Source organism: Pseudopodoces humilis, chromosome 1, assembly GCF_049639895.1.
Source record: "Pseudopodoces humilis isolate 2021_Gansu_Grassland_sample_001 chromosome 1, ASM4963989v1, whole genome shotgun sequence".
Classification (NCBI taxonomy): domain Eukaryota; kingdom Metazoa; phylum Chordata; class Aves; order Passeriformes; family Paridae; genus Pseudopodoces; species Pseudopodoces humilis.
Genome location: NC_142200.1, coordinates 67,648,682 through 67,664,063, shown reverse-complemented (window position 1 = coordinate 67,664,063; position 15,382 = coordinate 67,648,682).

Genomic DNA, 15,382 nt, shown 5'->3' with positions numbered 1-15,382 from the left:
AACTTGCATTATGCGCGCAAATAGCAAAAGGAATATTAACAAAACATTCATGGATGTGAACAGAGGAAGCCATTCCCTTTCCGCTACTGACAACTGTGAAACAAAAAAGGATTCAGAGTTCTGTTGCAGTTGCCACCATTTTTAGAAGTGCTATTTTACTTCCAATTTAAAGACAACACTCTCCTTTTGTATGCCCTTTTATTTCTAGTATGATAAAACCACTTTTCACTTAGGACAGTTATTGAGACTGAGATAATGCTTTCTATTTTCCTTGTAGAACACAATTTTCCTTTTGCAGGTACTTGATCACTTTACAAAACCATGATCTTGGACAGTAACATCGCCAATAATTCTGCATCTGGACAAAATGGTTTGTCGATTGCACTAATAAAGCTGTTGCCCATTTCATGAGGCCCCCATTTGTTCTTATCAGTGATGGAAGCAATTATCCAGGTGGTGAGAAAGAAGTTATTGTAACAGCTAGAAACTGACAGAAATATTGTAATTCTAGTTATTCTTTCACATTTTTGGACAGGTCAGAACAAGCAAAGGTGGAGTAGCTATATAGTCTATTCTATTCAGTGGTAGTTTGTAAAGAAAAAAAAGTCTGTACTCTCTAGTATAAATTAAATAAAATCATGCAGCTAGCTTTGGCTGTGGTTGTCACTTAGCAGATCAAAGTTTCTAGCAAACAGTCAGTTGCACTGATTAAAGTATTTGAAAGTGGTGAGTATGGCCTTATTCAAAAAGAAATAAAAATTCAAGAAGAATGACTCTAAGGTGATGATATTTTTATTTTTTACCGTCTCTGTCTCTCAAGCAAGCTTCAACAAGCATATTATGAAAATGTTGTGCAAACAAAGTGTGAAATTTTCCCACAAGATGCCAAGTTTTTTCTTGAGTCAATTTGCAAATTCCATTATGTATAACATTTATAAAAAGTTTCTGCTTCATAGGCATAAATTTTATACTAAAAATGTTGCCTGGGAAATGGAAATTAGAAGTTTCAATCAAGTTTAGAACTAATTCAAATTTACCATCATTTTTATGTGTATATCATCAAATGAGAATACTGCAGACTCTTGTTTAGATCAAAGCACCCCTAAAGGCTTACCCAGATGCAAAACCAATCTCAGCACAAGTCATGCTCAGAATACTGCTAAAATATTTCACCTGGATTCTAATATTTGCCTGAATATTAGTTTGATCCTGACTGATGCAGGGAAACAACTGATTTTTTTTTTTCCAAGAGAACTAAAATGCCTGCAATTTTTTATCATATTTCAGTTCAAACTTTAAGGCGAATATGGCACATTTTTTTTTTTAGCCAAAATATACTAATTCTTATTTTCTCTTCACCTTTACAACTTACTTAACTGAAAAGATGTTTCAGGTGTCAACAGTTCCACATACTGTACACTAAGATCTGCGAAACCGTATATTAGCCATGGTAGATGTCTTACACAATAGAGATTTTCTGTTTATCTCACCATCAGATCTTCAAACTGAAGAGTCTCCTAAATCTTATGATCAGCAGTATATGATCAGAATGGAAAAGTAGCTTTCAGAATTTTCCCCACACTACTGTTAAACGTTGTGCTCAGAGTTCACTTAACGTAATTTCAAACATTGTTGATATTTTCCTCTTAAGCCTGCAAGTAAAATTCTTAATGCAAGCAATTTCTGATAGTCAAAACATTAATCTTGATATGTGCTCCAATTCCTCTATTGCCAGGTTTCCCAACAAAAGATATAACATTTTTTGGAAAGGATGCTAAATGAGGCAGTACATAACATTTCCAGAAATTTGTTCTTTAATCAGTGTCTCTTCAGCATCTAGAAGAATTTGAACATTGTCCTTTGCAATTAATATAATCTTTGCTTCTTTCACAGAAAAATCAGTTTCCTCATTTATATCAGTGGTCTGAGCCCTTTGATATGAATTCAAATCACCTCCAGTTGTCTCATCCTGCTTTGGGTCTCAGCAATTTACTTTAAACAGCTGAGTTTCTCCACAGAAAATAAAAACTGAAAATAACAATGTGAACACATTTCCACTGAGTCAAAACTCTATGTGGGTCTGAAGTACCAAGAATCCTTTGTTAGTCACAGAGCATGCATGAGCTACTTGAGTCATGGCACCCAGAAGAGCTACTAAAGCAAACCTCTCAGGTGATCTGTGAACTGTACAGAGAAAGAGGTGCCGTGAGTAGCTTTCTGTTTACCCTCTAGTGCCAAACATCTACAAATTCACTTCTTGGACAATCCTGACCTTACAGCTGCTTGTATCTGTTCAGATATTTTGCATCTTTAAATCATATTCCTGTTTTACTTTGCCTTCTCTGCATTGTATTTCCATGTATTCTTTTTACTTTTCTATATATTATCATTGTATTTTACTTTTCCTTTTTTTTCCTACTAACCCAAGGAGCAAGTCCCAGCCACTGGACTAATACTAGCTACTAGCAGGACTCTTGGCAGGTGCAGTTTTGTTGTTCATAGAAATGTGCAAAGTGCAATTTTTTTATTTCAGAAAGCAGTCTTTGGGAAATAGGCAATTTCCACTTTGCTGTTGGACCTTTCAGAATCAGCTAAAACTTTTGAATTCAAGTAAATTATAAGCTTGGTTTGAAAATTCAAGAAAGCCCTATACAAATGTAATGTGACTGTTGTCTGATTTGATGGCCCAGGAGATAACACAATACAAACACATGTGACACAATACAGATATATTAATCCCCTCCTGCACAGAGAGTACCTGTATTCATCTTACTGCAAAATAACAGAAAACAGTTATTTTTATTTCTTGGGTTGCTATCCAGAAACATTAATTGTTTTGTTACCAGTTTGGGTAGTGTGATAATCACTTCACCAATACTTAAACTTAACTTTTTAAAATTATTCATTCCCAGTCTAAGTTTAATTTTTCTTGCATTTCACTTCAAAAAAATATTCCATTCACATGCATTTGTCTAAAGTTCACTTTTCTGTTATCTAAACACAGTTAATTTACCTCTGTTTAAATAAGCAATGGCTAAATATGTAGCCAGCAGGCTTTTTATTGATTTTATCTGTAAACATTGCCTTGTACGTTTTCCAGCTCTCTCATTTCAGAAATTTCTTTTCTTATAACTAGACAGAGATTACAAAAATAATTTCCATTCCAAGTGAATTGTTTCCTTAAAACTAGGTTTTTCAATATATTTTCAATGTGTTTCAACCATTTTGAGACCAGAGAAAAACCTCTCATATAAATGTAGAGGAACATTTTATTTTTAAAAAAATATTTGAAAAAATTAAAAATGAAGGTGTTTTTTGCCAATCTTACTCAAGTGAAATAAAAATAAAATTTAAACCTTTTAAAATTTATGTTTTCCATGTTTTCTTCTTGCATATTCCTAGGATTTTAATGACCAGTACACACCACTGACATCAGAAGCATTACCCCATGTGCATTTAATGCTCTTCAAGCTTACATATATACTAAATATTTTAAAACCCAAAAACTTGATATTTTAATGCAATATTTTTATAAAGAAGCAATAATAAGTATTCAGCATATTTAGAAAGGGTATAGATATTTCTCGTATACAGAAATACCAGTGCTGATAAACACTGTTAAATGACTGTTAAACACTCATTCATCAGCTATGATATTTCCTGCAATTTTGTGTGCAAACAAAACCCTGATCCAGATACTAAATCCATTAAAGCAGCATTCTGAAGTCTTCTACCTACTCAGTGGTCACACTGTCTTGCTGCAGCCTAGAATCTGATGTTAACTTCATTATATTCAGATGCTTTGAGTTTGTCTATGTTTGTCAAGACAAACTCAGCCTTCATTTCAGACCATATTCACCAGTGCAGCACAAAAGACTTAATCTGATTGTTGCTTCCCAAAACTTGTTCAAAGAAGTGCAGCCTGTCTGGCAGAAGAGTCTGTCTACATCCTCCTGCAGGAACTGATATGGACTGAATGGTGATTTATTCTAGTCAGTAATACAAACTCTGTTCTTTCTCTCTTGAGAACATATTATTCATATTCTTACATTATTAAAACCAGAAAGAGAATGGTGTACATATTTTCTTTCTTTCAAGTTAGTTTTCTCAGTAGTGTTTTTTTTTCCATTTGTTGTTTTTAAGAAAACATGGTTTTAACCATCTCTTCACTTGTGCAAAACTTTTGGTTTTCCTGTTCATTTCTTTATTCCTAATTTGGTGATTTATTTATTTTTTTTTTTTGAATAGCACTTTTTGAAATGAAAGAGGCTGAGAATTTTGCTTAAAGGTACTTATCAATTGTTGCATCAGTTCTTACAACTGTGCATGATAGTTTACATGCCCTTGATAGCTTACAAACAGTTCCTTAAAAAGCCAGGAAGTAAAATAAACTCATAGTGTTTTAAAATGTTGTTGCTTGCAATTGCCAAAAACTGCTGTTTTTTTTTACTTGTTGGTATTTCCAATTCACACATCTTGAAGAGATCAGTTTGTAGTTTCTTATAAATTTTGTTTCTCTTTTTGTGAAAAATACTTATAGCTCCCAAGAAGAAAAAAAATCTCTTAGTTTAACAATCTTTATTCCAAGTTAATAAAAATCATAGCATTATAAAACAAAATTGTAATCTTACTCAATATTATATGCACTGGGAACATTGAGAGGGGAGGTATATGACTGCAATTGAAGCATCAGGGACTGATCAGCTGACCAAATTGTTTATCAAAGACAAAAGTTAATGCAAAAAAAAACATGTTAGGGAATAAAAATGTGCAAAAGAAAGAAAATATATCTCTAACTAAACAAATTGGTAGGTGATGCACAAATAAGTGTGCAAATATGGATAAAATGACTAAGAATCCTTATAATTGTAAGGATTATAGACGTCTGTCAAAAAACTCAATACAGCATCCAAAAAAAAACCCCAAAACACTAAAAACGAATAAATATATGACATAATAGAGAAAATAAAGACATCTTAAAATCAAGAAGAGTTAAACCACTATATCTTTTGTTTTGTCTTAAGCATTCATAGATAAGAAAGTATGTTTATTTATGTAAAGCTAAAATATATTTTGTTTTGTGCTTCATAATTAGTTTTCTGTTGTATTTATCAATCTAGAAAGCAAAAGATAAAACTGAGTTAAAAAAAGATGACCAAAACTAAGACTTTGAGTTGTCCAGCTGTGCAGTTCTAAATTGTCATCGCCGTTAAAGGAAGTTCCTGATTCTCCAGCAAGATGGTCTAATCAGCAAAAAGAGCAGAAAAAGAGCACTTTGTGAGAAGGAATACTGATATTTATAAGTTCAGCAGAAAATAAACCTGGGGCAAGTCAGTCCTTGAGACTCTAAATAATGCTAGGAGAAAAAATATTTTTTAAATGCACAACTTTGTTTTATTTAAAAAGGAGAGCCTTAAAGTAAACTTGACAGGTTGAAAGTCAACAGTTTTGCAAAATTATCTCAAATTCTACACATAGACTAAAGTAAGTATTTTTCCTGGTAGTCCTCTCTTCTTTTCTTAGATTCAAAGTATTGTTTAGACCACAAAGTATGTCCTTATGCAGGTGTGACCTATCACCATAAATTCAGGACTTTAGCTATATTCTAATGAGATAGTGTTTCCTGGTTTTATTTTATTTTTTCCTGGTATCATGAAGGGGAAGAGGAGACTTCCACAAGCCATGTCTGGTAAAGAAAGAGTAACTTCTGCCCATGACTTCACATCTAGGCATGAGAGGCAGCCCTTAGCAAGTGCAGCAGATGCCATGGGAATCAAAGAAGTTCCATTAATGAACCTTTTTTCTTGTGAGCCACATCTGTCTTTCAAGATGATACCTGATGGTTATTGTTTAGTTCCACTTAATTGTGTAATTTTCAGTAAATTTTATGTAATTGAACTGAAAACAGCTGGAAATAAGTTAAATTTCACAGAATCACAGAATATTCTGAGTTGAAAGAGATGCACAAGGATCATTGAGTCCAACTCTGAAGGGAATGATCTGTATGTGGTTTAAACCTGCAACCTTGCCATTATTAGCACCATGCTCAACCAGTTGAGCTGATCTTATTGTCCAAAGAATGCATATTCAAAAAAAAAATACAAAATGGGGAGAAAAAGCATTTGGAAAAATGTATAGGTCTTTTTAGGCACAATCAGATGAAGACAGGGATGATAAGAAGTTATTTTCATGAGGTATTGTTAACTACCAAATTTCTCAGTCTGCATTAATTTGTTGTGGTACAGGGCATTGGTTGCATATGCAGTTACTCAATGTTGGTTTTATAGCCTGATGTATGTCTCAAGATATTTTAAAGTGGAAGTTTCTTTCTTAGAAGTATTTTGTACATATCTAAAAATTAATTTTTTCATTCTGGTTATTTATATAGGACATTAAAAATTTTCAATGGAATGATGATAATACACAGGCTAAGGAAATCATGTCGATACTTCATCTTTATTGAAGGCAAAGAACACCTTTGGGATTTTGATGTCAGATGTAAAGAAGAAAGCTGGAATTGTCAACATGAATCTCTTATACCTCCTGTAAATTTGTATTTTGAAGCAGACTTACTGTAAACAGAAAAAACTTCAAGCTAATGAAGGAAATTCAGGAAAAAAAAATATGCAGACAGGGATGTCAAAGCAGAGTGAGGGAGAGGAACACCAAATAATATGACTTGCCAAGTTCAATTTATTGGGTGGACCACATGAGGGCTACTGGGGAAAGGTGATCATCTTCTCAAACTCATGCTCACACATGCATTGATAGCATCATCTGAGCCATCAAATGAATCCTACCTTGGCTTGTTCTCCTTTAAGAAAGGAAACAGAATGCTGCTCTGAACAGAGGGCAATGGTCCAGTCCAGCAGCAGGGACATGGTCCCACTTCAAACATTTTGTGTTTAGGCTGTGACAAACAGCCCTGTGGCAATGTTCTGATCTCTGCCGGGGATGAGACACTTCAGCCAGACCTGTCAATCAGATCCATCCTTGATGAAATCACAACTCGCCTTTTCAAATATTGTTAATCTTCTTGCAGTTTTTGATTTCTAGCTCGTGTCAAGGCTCATTGCATTGGATTTGTGATTGCAAACTCAAAGCAAGCAAGTTATTTCCAAGGGCATATTTCTATAATCTCTATAAATGGCATTTGGAATTTAAGTCTTTTGGTGTGGGAGGTAAACAACAACAAGCAGAGCTGGTGAAAATTATCACAGAATAATAGAATGGGTAAGGCTGGAAGGGACTGCTGGAATTCACCTGGTCCAAGCTCACTGCTCAAGCAGGGTCCCATGTTACTTTGGATTCTGTTCAGGTGTCTCTTGAATATCTAGAGGGAAGGAGACTCCAGAACCCCCCAGGGCAGCCAGTTCCAGTGCTCAGTGATCTCCACAGTAAAGAAATTCTTCGTCATATCCAGGTGGAGCTTCCTGTGCATGTTTCTGCCCATTGTCTCTTGTCCTATTGATCAGCACTACTGAGAAGAGCCCATCCTCTTAACACCCTCCCTTCAGATGCTTACTGACATTTTTGAGGTGCCCCCTCAATAGTCTCTTTCCAACACCAAACAGGTCCAGGTCCCTCAGCCTGAGGGGCTGAGATGCTCCAGTCTCTAAATCTGACTGTGACCCTTTGGGATCTGCCTTTCAGCCAGTTCTCAATCCACCTCACTATTCACTCATACAGTGCACACTTCCTGAGCTTGTCTATGAGGGCATTGTGAGGACATTGTGTTGAAAGCATTGTTAAGATAGATTGTTGAGATGAAAAATGAGGGATGGGACCACTGTGCTATTTAACATGATTTATTGTTCAAGTAAGCCAGATAAGATATCAGTCTTGAAGGTGTGAGATTTAGAGAGGAGCAACAAGTCAGCCATAGCTCAAGGTAGTCATGGGTTTCTTCTCCACACAGCAATATATAACATTTTTGGTCCAATAGACAGTTAACACAAAATTTGTTTCCACCTAATAACGTATCACCTTTGCTTAATGTTGCCGCACTGAGTCTGTCTCTTAGCCACTAAGCTGATGTACTCATACACACACCTCTATTATAGCTTCTAGATCCCTAGCCTACTCTATAAGTCACATTATTACAGCTCAAACCTCTCACCATATTACCTAATATAATTTCTTACTTACTCAAGACATATTCTTACTTACAATTAGAGGAAAATAAGTTTATAATTTTTCTACTTAATGATTGTTTACCTTTACCTTTACATTCACCCAAGCTCTTTCTATGGCTGCAGATTGAACCCTTCAGCATCTGTGGAAGTTTATATTTTATCATTTCCCAAAACAGATGATATCCACTGCTCTCCTCTTATTCATCTAGGTAGTTTTTCTCATTTTAAAATGCAATCAGATTGATCAAGCATGATTTACCTTTATAGAATCCATGCTGACTACTGATTACCTTCTTGTCATCCATGTGCTTAGATATGGCCTCCAGAATGAGTTTCTCTGCCACATTTCCAAGGATTGAAGAGAGTCTGACTGGCTGGTACTGCCCTGGTACTGCGCTCCTTCTTGCCATTTTGAAGATTAGGGTGACGCTTTCTTCTAGTCCCAAGGCAAATTAGAAATCAATACTCAGGTCAGTGAATCCAGACATACGAGGAAAAATGGAAAAGCTTATGAGGCAGCAGGGCACTCTTTTTAGGAGCAATTCTCATATTTGTTGTAAATTTTGTGTGTAATATATTGGGGGGGGGTTTATGTCAGTTAATGCTGTCTCAAACCAAAGCACCAAGTAAAAAGTGTAAAAATTCATATTTAGTAATGGGTCTGCTGCTCATACCCATTTCCTACCTCAAAGAAGGAAAAGATTTTGAAGAGAATGCTGGATATATATCTCACTGAGGCTGGAGAGTAAATCTTGTAAAAACAACTTACTACCTACCACTGAAAAAGCACCCAGAAATCAACAACAATAACTTAAAGAAAAGTACTTGCTTTTGACTTACCCTAAATAATCTAAGGAGTTTGGAAATAAACTCATCTTTGAGTCTTTCAAATTTTTATTATTAAGCAGTGATTTAGCTTTTCTGTTTGTAAATAGAACTAAGGGCAGAATTTAAGGTTGGGAGAAAATCATAGGTAACAGTCTTATTTTACACTACATCTATCTGCTCTCTAAATTTCTGCCGATATTTCTGAACTGAGAAGCTACTGGAATAATTTTAGGATAATAGCAATGTCAGCGATTGAAGAGACAGGACTCAACTTAGGTTGGAAGCAAGAAGTTGTTTATTGTGCAGGCGTGAAGTCGACTATCGTTTCTAAAAGCTGGGTTTGTATGTCTTACAACCTTGGATAAAATTTTCCATTACCAAGCAACAATCACATTATTAATGTTTTTATCTACATTGCTTAACCACAATCTTCCTGGTGCAGTCATACATTATTTTGTTAAAACAAAGTACCACATTCCTTTTCATTTCCTCCCTTACATCTCTGTTTGAACTTCCCATGGTTTTCACCCCACAAGAGCCAGAATGTCTGGACCATCCATCATCTCTACAGTACTTTCTGCTCCACTGCCCAGGTGCCACTCCATATAGCAATATGGAACTCTAATCTCTGACAACCAACAGTAAAAGGGAGTAACAACAGGAGAAACACAGAATAATTTTTTTTTGTGCGTGTATGTGTTTTCCTGATAGAAGTATCTAAGGTATTTCTGATTAAAATTAGATGATAAAATAGATTGCTGACATGGGTCCTGAAATTATGGTGAGTTGACCATTTAAAAATCTCTTCTGAAAGCTTTCCATAGACTTTGATTCTAGCTCTGTTACTGGAAACTGTTCACACCATGTACAATTTCACAGTACATTTTAAGTGCTGATGTGAATAGGGCTTGAAGTCTCACTGGTATTTTCCACACGGAGAACATTTGTAACAACGCAACCATATAGAACCTTTTCTCTGACTGAATAGTATTTGAAGCAACATTATATTCCAAAAAGAGTGAAATTTCTGCATTTCTTCTAAAGAAAACTAATTATCACATAGGTTTCAAACTCTATAAAATACTTAATTCACAAGCTTCAAAGAGAATATTGAGTTTCTCCAGGTTAAGTATTATCATAAGCATCATTAGATACTAAAATTCAATGTAACCACCTCAATACTTGAGAAAGAAAAAGTGTAGTTTAAATGAACAATATAAAATAATTTAAACCTGATGAAGAATACAAAAGTTAAATAAACACCAAAGTCTGTGTATTTAGAGGAAGGGTTTAGAATTTTATTCATTGTAGCCTTTATGGCATATTTTTCATTCTTTCCCTACTTGCAAAAGCATATCAAGCTTCTGAACATCTTTTTGATAAATGAGGTTTGTATGAAAATTTTATATGTATCATTATAAATTAAAACTAAAATAATTTAACAGACTATTCAGATGCATTGATTCTTGTATCATGGCTGAAATGACATTACAATATATATGCTGTTTTCCTTCTTATTTTTTTTTTAATTGGTCTTCCAGTTACAGTTTGGACTTCCTTTTTTATATTATAAACAATATTAAATATAATTTCAACAATATTTTTTAACACATTTGCTTGATACTCACCTGCAGATAGAGGTATGATTTTGTAAAACTGGCTTTTAAATTAGGTAATCATCACAGAAGAAACTCTTCCATGTGAAGTGTATTTAGGCTTGTCATAGCACGATTTCAACCACTAGTTCTTACATTTTCCAGTATGATACCAGTTGACAGTTTTTCTTGCCTGTGTCTTTGCCTTTCAGCCTTGATAATGTTATGTTGTACCAGTGGATTTTTTTTCTTTTCTTTCTTTTCAAAGACAGAGTTTCTCTGAAATGCAAACTCTGCTTACTTCTATATCTTACTGTATCTCATTGTTACAGTTCTTAAAAAAACTTTTTTGCTCTTTTTTTCACTGCATATTTTAACTTATACATTTTTCAGGATAAAAATTCAGGTGGTTTTAGGAAACTGCCAAGACAACAAACTGTTTCTGCTCCTGTTTTTATTCATATGTGGAAAATTACTTATAGAAATACAAGTACCAATTTAACACTGTTCATGTCTATGTCCTTAAACGTAAACTTTTTTGAAGAATATGGTTTCTGGCATTAAAGTGTAACATTATAAGCTGCCATCACTTCCATCTGTGTGGCAAAGTTGGGGTTTTTTTTGCATGTTTCAATTCTAAATTCTCTTGCTGAAGATCCCCATTTCCTTTTACAGGCATGAAAGATACAAGGGATGTTAGCTTTTATTTTCAACCAGTATGCCCTTTTCCTCCTGCTGTCATTCCTAACATGATTTCCACCACTCATTATTATCACAATAATGCAATTTTATACAGATAGTCAAGCGTAAGATTGATATTATCTCATCTTGTGTACATTTCTGTACATACATAAATTCAAATTCTTAATGAGATAGAAACTGTATTTGAAAATATTTGAAATTCCAAAGAATTTAATTACTAACTTTTACCAAATATTAAAAGGGTGTTTATTTGTCTGGTTTTCTTTCATTTTATGCCAACCAGTTGTCAATGTCTTGATGGTACTTAATTGCCCTGATCAGCTTCAGTTAGGACCCTCACCTTTGTCCATCATACTTGGGACTCCATTTAAGTTCAGACCTGACCTTAGTTCCACCATACATTGAGGTAGATAGAGTTATTTTCTTCTGGCTTCATCCTTGGATGGATTTTAGTAAGTTCTTTGCCTGATGAATACTTGAAAAAGCACTAAAAGTACTTGTGGGGTAGGGTGGGGGGGCTATTTTTGTAGGATGTGAAAGAGGTTAGTTTTTGTAGTAAAGAAAGAACTTTATTATTTAATTGATATTGATTTATCTTTTAGATTGAGAGCTTGAAATTTATTTTATTCTGCTCTTATTCCATTGTCTTGTCCTAAAGACTTTGTTTGAAGTTGTTAAATGGAAGCACCTTTCTGTGGTGATTCTTTCTGAGAACCTTCCCAACTTAAACAAAACATCACAGCAATGTTATTTTTCCTATCTTCTCTAATGTTTCTAATGTTTCTAGACTCAGTTAATAGTATAATAACTACTAGCTAATTTGTCATTTGAAATTCAGTGTGAGTTTATAATTGGATTTGTTAGCTGTAGCCAAATGATGCAACTGGAAAAAACCTTTTATGGCTCCATATTAAATTATATAGCTTTTGAAGAGTGGGATTCTTTGAAGAATTAGGTAGTGAATGTTCTTGGTGAGTCCTGAATCTGAGTAAAATTGTCTTAATTGTAAAGGGTTCACTTTAAAAACATAAGTGAGTTGCAGCCCTGAGTGGGACATATGGAGGTGTGTGGCAGCATGTGGGCAATGACAGAAATCAGGCTTTCTGTTGGAATACCACAGAGCTATTTTGAGTAGTGTAACCCATGGGGAAAGAAGCAACCATGCTCTTACCTGTGCTCTGACTTCCCCTGTTTTCAAAAACTTTTTCTAAGGAGCCACATGGCTCAGCAGGGAGTGAATTTTCCTGTCTAGTTACATAGCCTGGTATTATAATGTTGTGGCTTGCATGTGGCTTACTTGGGCCTACTTAGTCCTCCCACTATCTGTAAATTGTATTTAAAGGCTGATAGCTAATTGTGACACTGGTGATGTGTAGTATCTCACACACAGTACTCCAAGTAATAGATCATATTTTTACTTTCTTAAATGTCCATACATTACGGCTATATTGTATGAGTTTGTATGCCATGTATTCAGTCAGCTGTTTTCACCCCCAGATAGCTATTGCTCATAAGTTTGTCTAATTGCCAGTAATGAATGACACATTTATTCCAGTCAGATGTTTGTATCAGATGAGTCTCACATCATATTTGTTTCTATTTTAAGGGTGTTTGATGCATGGGTACAGGTAAATGGAAAAGAGAATGGAAGAACTGAGGTAAGAAGGAATTTCACTGGCTGGTTTAGTTGTCCAACATACACAGCCTGGTCTCTGTAGGCTCTGTTTCTTCATCAACAGGAAGGGCTTTTCCTGTTGTGTGCTCATGTCAATTGCAGATAATTGCAGCACCCTTACTGCCATTGATGACAAGTGCTCTGTGGCACTGTGAGGAGCCCATGTGTTTTGTAATTCCCAGTCTGGCTGGGACTAACATGAATACTCTTTGCATTTGGTGTAGAGCCTAATGAGATCAGCCACCTCTTTCCCTTGATGGTCCTGCTCACTTACTGCCAAGCTGCCTCATTAAGCTGTTCATTGGCAACTTCTCATTTGTCCCAGAAATCTCCCTCATCTCTCTAGCTATCTAGCTGGTGCTAGGTTTTGGATGCCCAGGGAAGACAGTTGAACCTTGGGAATGAATGGTACTGGGGAAAAGAAATTATTCTAAATAAGGTGAAAGTCAGGCTGTGATGGCTGGAGTATGCCCATTATATTTCTGAGGAAAGATGAGGTACATGTCTGAAGGTCTACTTGGGCCAGACAGAGACTCTTAAAACAAGTAGAAATGGTCATTGCTCATCTTAGCTGGAAAGGTCATATATCTTAACCTAACAGTATTTGACCCAGTTATTTTTTCAGTAGGCAATAGCTGTACCCAGTTTGACAGGTTGGGCAGTATTGTATTATTCAGGAAAAGAATGTTTCAGATGCAATCTGTTTTAAACTGATTCTGTTGGGTGGATGAAGAACTGTCTAGAAAGCCGTTTTATTGTGCTTGGTGGAGACACAAGTTTTTTCCTTTGAATGCAAGCTTGAAGTCAGTGTGATGTGTATATGAGAGGAAATAATAATGTTCCATTCTCCTTGCAAGGTCTCATTTACAATTTTAGTTACTACAAACATGAGGTAGGACCATGACCCTTTGCTTTGTTGGCATTGCAATCAAGCAACTGAATAACTTTTTATAAGCTTTAATTTAAGCAAATCAAAACCACCTAAACTCAGGTCAACAATTCAATATAAAGTAGTTCATATGCAGGTATTGAGCACACCCACTGTCTTCATTAACCAGAGGAGCAAAGGCTGTACCAAGGTATCAGGCTGTTGGCTGTTGCAGTTTCATAGCTTACTTCCATGGAATACTGCAGGAACTTTGGGTTAATATAGTTATATTAAATATTATATTTATAGTTATAAAACTAGTTATGCCTATGTTAGCCATATTTATAATGATTTTTCCCTTCACAGTCATCAACTATCATCATGGTTAATAGCTCATCAACTATCTCACCAAATAGCACCACAGAACCCAGAGTGCCAGCTTCCATTTGCAGTAATTGTGCAGCACCACAGCTAACCTCCAGTACTGGGAGATCTGAAGAGGAGTTGTTAAATTCTGTAGATATATCAATTACACTGAATTTCATTCCATTACAGAACTGTGGTATTGCTTTAGAAAAGGTTGAATGAATTGGTTCTAGTAATATAAGTGTCTTGGTATGTTGTCAAAACCAAATCAAAATCTTGAAGATGGGGGCCTGGATGACATGTTGATAGTCTAGATTAAACTAACCACTGATTTTCAGGCACTTAAAGAATGCAACTGAAATTAGTTTGGACATGACACCTTGCCTTGTGCTGCAAGACAAATGCAGTGCTAAAAATGTAGACATCCTCATTTTTAGTTACTGCATGTGCCATGATCTCTTCTGTATTGACCACAGTCACCCACTTGCATCAACAGCATTTCCAGTTTTAAGACATTTTAGAAGGGCAAGTTTGGTTGTGGATAACCAAAACAAGCATGGGAGTGTTAGGTTTAGAAGGAAGTTTTGGGCAAAGTATGTAAATCTTGTAATTTGCTAAGTCTGAGAATAGATAAAGGTAAAAGCATGATTTCTTTTGCCTTGATTCTTTGAGATTGTGGACTATCTGTACCAAGTATTTTTCATTTTCTCACCCAAATTCTTCAGATGGTAGGCTTCATCCAAAGCATATCTTTTTCTATCTCTCTTCAGAAGGACCTGTTTATGCTTACTGGAATGAAAGCTTTGACAAGCAAACAAGAAACCAAAACAAGCAAACAGAAAAGCCCCTAAAGGAAATCAAAAAAAGTAACCAATTAAAAAAAAAAACCCAAAAAGTTATTTATAGATGGAAAACTGGGTTTGTGCATGATACTTCTTCAGGCTGCACTGTAAGACAGCCTTTTCAGGGCCTAAACCCTGGCACCACCATTGACTCTCTTGGCCTTTGATTGTTTCTTCTGTTTTGTAAAATCAAGTCACTTCCTTAGTGAGAAAGAAAATGTGCCTTTAGAGTTGTCTGCTGCTATCCTGGCTAAAGCTCTCAGAAGGGAGATATTATGTTTTATAAAAAATACAAAGGTATCTATGCTTGCTCTTGTTTCAGCTAAGTTTTAGTCAGTGCTGTCTCCAAGATCTGAATAGGAGTGAACCTA